This window comes from Pseudophryne corroboree, chromosome 7 (assembly GCF_028390025.1).
Source record: "Pseudophryne corroboree isolate aPseCor3 chromosome 7, aPseCor3.hap2, whole genome shotgun sequence".
NCBI classification, from domain to species: domain Eukaryota; kingdom Metazoa; phylum Chordata; class Amphibia; order Anura; family Myobatrachidae; genus Pseudophryne; species Pseudophryne corroboree.
Genome location: NC_086450.1, coordinates 46,256,756 through 46,261,450, shown reverse-complemented (window position 1 = coordinate 46,261,450; position 4,695 = coordinate 46,256,756). Strand labels below are relative to the sequence as shown.

Here is a 4,695-nt window from a genome sequence, read left to right as displayed (position 1 = left end):
CCACTAGGGTCGCTTATCTTACTCACACAGCTACCTCATTGCGCCTCTTTTTTTCTTTGCGTCATGTGCTGTTTGGGGAGTGTTTTTTGGAAGGGCCATCCTGCGTGACACTGCAGTGCCACTCCTAGATGGGCCCGGTGTTTGTGTCGGCCACTAGGGTCGCTTATCTTACTCACACAGCTACCTCATTGCGCCTCTTTTTTTCTTTGCGTCATGTGCTGTTTGGGGAGTGTTTTTTGGAAGGGCCATCCTGCGTGACACTGCAGTGCCACTCCTAGATGGGCCCGGTGTTTGTGTCGGCCACTAGGGTCGCTTAGCTTAGTCATCCAGCGACCTCGGTGCAAATTTTAGGACTAAAAATAATATTGTGAGGTGTGAGGTATTCAGAATAGACTGAAAATGAGTGGAAATAATGGTTATTGAGGTTAATAATACTTTGGGATCAAAATGACCCCCAAATTCTATGATTTAAGCTGTTTTTTAGGGTTTTTTGAAAAAAACACCCGAATCCAAAACACACCCGAATCCGACAAAAAAAATTTGGTGAGGTTTTGCCAAAACGCGGTCGAACCCAAAACATGGCCGCGGAACCGAACCCAAAACCAAAACACAAAACCCGAAAAATTTCAAGTGCACATATCTAATGTACAGTATGTGTGAGGTGTGTAGTATATAGGGGTGTGTGTGGTGTGTAGTATATAGGGTTGTATATGTGTGCGCTGTGTAGTATATAGGGGTGTATATGTGTGTGGTGTGTAGTATATAGGGGTGTATGTGTGTGAGGTGTGTAGTATATAGGGTTGTATATGTGTGCGCTGTGTAGTATATAGGGGTGTATATGTGTGTGGTGTGTAGTATATAGGGGTATATGTGTGTGGTGTGTAGTACTGTATATAATGGTGTATATATTTGTGCGCTATAGCGCTCATAGCTATGAGTTAAATAAATGTCATGTCAGTTTGAATAACCTGACTACAGTCTGCTGAGTGCCGCCTGACCAATCTTCTCTATTGCATACTGGGTTCTCTATCCCTCGAGGAAGGCACCACAGCACTTATATACAGCAGAGCCGGAGTGCCGGGCATCATTGTCATTCTATATATATATATATATATATATATAAACGAGCAAGAAAGACTGCGGCACTCAGAGGCTTAAAGCAAACTTCTTAGTGTATTAAGACACGCTTCTGAAATCCAACGTTTCGGGGTTGGCACACCCCTTTGTCAAGGAGAAACAGCAATGAAGTGAAAAGAAAGAAAACTTACCTAAATACCCTGGAGAAGCCCGCCGTGTGGGATGCGCCGCCTCTGGCTCCGTTCCCGGCGCCTGTGGCCGGCGCACACCGTGTGCGTCATCGATGACAGAGAGACGGGTCGTCATGGTAACCACGACGCCCGGCATGTCTGTTAGCTGACGTATAGTAAACAAAGTGAAGAGCGAGGCTCCCTTGTTAGAAAACCCAGGGATCAGAGACCCGAAAGTTTGTGACATGACAGACATGGGTAAATCCTGCACGTCGGTTTTAAAACTGATCACGTTGCTAGTTGTACATCTCGGCGAAATGCCTATTACAGATGTATAGGTGACGCGTCTCCGTTTAACGGGCCCTTGGTTGGAACTGGAATTACTGTGTGAGAATCGAACTGTGCTCCTTCAATGGGATGCGTGCGAGTGTGAAACATGAACTGGTTGCCTGCACCAGGAGTAATTTGGAGTGACTGCGATGTCGGCTATGGGTGATTGGTGTGTGTTAAGAAAATATTTGTGATAAGGACTTAGGTTCCCCTGGGTTTCTTGAATTCCGGGAAGCTGAACAGTGACACGTATGTTATACTAAATAAATTGTTTTAGTGTGTGGACGTGTACTGTAAAGTAAATTGGTGCCATTTAGTATAACATACGTGTCACTGTTCAGCTTCCCTGAATTCAAGAAACCCAGGGGAACCTAAGTCCTTATCACAAATATTTTCTTAACACACACCAATCACCCATAGCCGACATCGCAGTCACTCCAAATTACTCCTGGTGCAGGCAACCAGTTCATGTTTCACACTCGCACGCATCCCATTGAAGGAGCACAGTTTGATTCTCACACAGTAATTCCAGTTCCAACCAAGGGCCCGTTAAACGGAGACGCGTCACCTATACATCTGTAATAGGCATTTCGCCGAGATGTACAACTAGCAACGTGATCAGTTTTAAAACCGACGTGCAGGATTTACCCATGTCTGTCATGTCACAAACTTTCGGGTCTCTGATCCCTGGGTTTTCTAACAAGGGAGCCTCGCTCTTCACTTTGTTTACTATACGTCAGCTAACAGACATGCCGGGCGTCGTGGTTACCATGACGACCTGTCTCTCTGTCATCGATGATGCACACGGTGTGCGCCGGCCACAGGCGCCGGGAACGGAGCCAGAGGCGGCGCATCCCACACGGCGGGCTTCTCCAGGGTATTTAGGTAAGTTTTCTTTCTTTTCACTTCATTGCTGTTTCTCCTTGACAAAGGGGTGTGCCAACCCTGAAACGTTGGATTTCAGAAGCGTGTCTTAATACACTAAGAAGTTTGCTTTAAGCCTCTGAGTGCCGCAGTCTTTCTTGCTCGTTTACACATCACATGTTCGCTGGAGGCACCAGAGCAGCTGAACACTTAAGGAGGAGTGCCGGTCCATACATTGCTTATATATATATATATATATATATATATATATATATTATTTAGCAAATGATGGGGTAAGACAATGGGCAGAAAATTATGGTCCAGAAGTTGGTAGTAGGGTGAGGTTGGGGCTGCTTTGGTGGTCTCGAGGCATCCGGACTGGCCCTGAAATGAATGGAGCAATGACGTGATGAAGGAGGGGGGGGGGGGGTAATAATGTGACTAGGGGTGGCCTGACCGCTAAATTCGCTCCTGTCATACGCACGCCATATATAGCCGGGATGCTCTGCTCCAATTAGCTCATTTCACTGGCAAGTCACCTGGGATACTGATGTGGTCTCTGGTAATATGTACGTGTGTCAGTCAGCGAGCCAGCTTGGACAATGCGGTAGAACTGAAGTCCTAGATACAATGAGTGGTATATAGCAGAAGAAGTATTGTGGTGGTACATGCCCATGGTTCCTCGTTACACAGGCTTTCCCCGGTACAGGCCAACAGTAATATTTTGGTATAACGTGAAACATTAGGGGGACACGTGTCACCTTGAAAAAAAGGGGGTGATAGAGTCTGCACAGGATCTCTCAATCTGAAAACTTCCTGATTTGTTTGATATAGGATAAAACTATAGTTATCATGTTAACCAACATATGGCCATGTAATTGAATAATTCATAACAGGCACTAGGTTGGTGGTGCTCCCAGAGGTAGTTCAGTGAACTAGTACAGAGAAATTGTGTGGTTCCTGTGTAGTACAGGAGCCAAAGAAGAAAGACTACACGTCTCTTCTGGGGCACACTTTTGTAGTAAATTGTGTAATATTATAGTATTTAAAATATAACTTTTATTAATATTCCTCAAAAAATAGGGGGCTATAAGGCAAAAATGGAACTGAAAAATGATACAGATACTATCTGTTTATCAAAAGGTTAATCCATCCGATTTAAATATAGTTGATTGTACAAGGTAATATAAATCAAACTGACTGGCTCCATTAAGCAAAAATATATGTCTCTCTATTGTTAGAAGAACTATGATCGAAATTTGAATGATATTGAGGTTATCTTCTTCTGAAAAGATGAAATATACCTATAATAAATAACACTGACAATGTTCTGGAAGAGAAAAAGTATTTCTCTATCTAACAAGGCTGGGCTCACCCTGTTAATTGGTGAGAATCTGCTTCCATAAGCTGAAGTAGATAAGGTGAGTATTACCAAATACTTTGGCTCCAGGTCTTATTATTTTCTGTAGGATAAAAATACCTGCAGTACCAAGTATTCTCTGGTGGTCTCCCAACCAGGTACTGACCTGGCCCACAGTGCTTGGCTTCCAAGATCAGACGAGGTTGGGCATACTTAGTGTGGTTTGACCGCAGGTGAATATATACTGCTTTATAATGCCCGGAACCAAATATTGTGTACTGGAAGTTTCAGGAACTCTTTAAGTCCAGATATTAGTAGCACAAAAATGTGTGTTGATAATATTGGAGAGGACAAATTAGAGATGAGTCCTGAAACAGAGTTCGGTTTACTGTCAAGCCTGATGCTGTCCCATTATTGCCATGTTTCACAAATATTTCAGATCAAAATAGTGTATATACGTGAAAAGTCACATAAGTATCTGAGAAACTTGGTGCAAAAAACAGATGTGCAGTTATTGCGAAGATATTGAAAGGGATGAGGCATCAGACATAAGGATAATATCCCACTGTTAGGTGCAGGGGTAAAGTCCCCCCAAAGATGACTAAATATAAAATGAGTCCTGAACCAGAGTTCGGTTTTACTGACAAGCCTGACGTTGTCCCATTGTTGCCATGTTTCACAAATGTTTCAGGTCAAAATAATGTATATAATTGAAAAGTCAAAATAGTATCTGAGAAACTTGGTGCAACAAACAGATATGCAATTATTGCGGAGATATTGAAAACAATGCGGCTTCAGACATGAAGTGATATCCTACTGTTAGGTGGAGGGGTAAAGTACCCCCCTTGGTCAGTGGAGACCGTCACTCGAGATCCGTAATGGAGGGTGAGTCCA

At 43.5% G+C, this 4,695-nt stretch overlaps 1 pseudogene; it reads right to left on the bottom strand.

Moving 5' to 3' along the window:
- Window positions 1-3,918: 3,918 nt before the first annotated feature.
- On the bottom strand, window positions 3,919-4,036 carry LOC134946369 (5S ribosomal RNA; annotated as a pseudogene).
- Window positions 4,037-4,695: the final 659 nt, after the last annotated feature.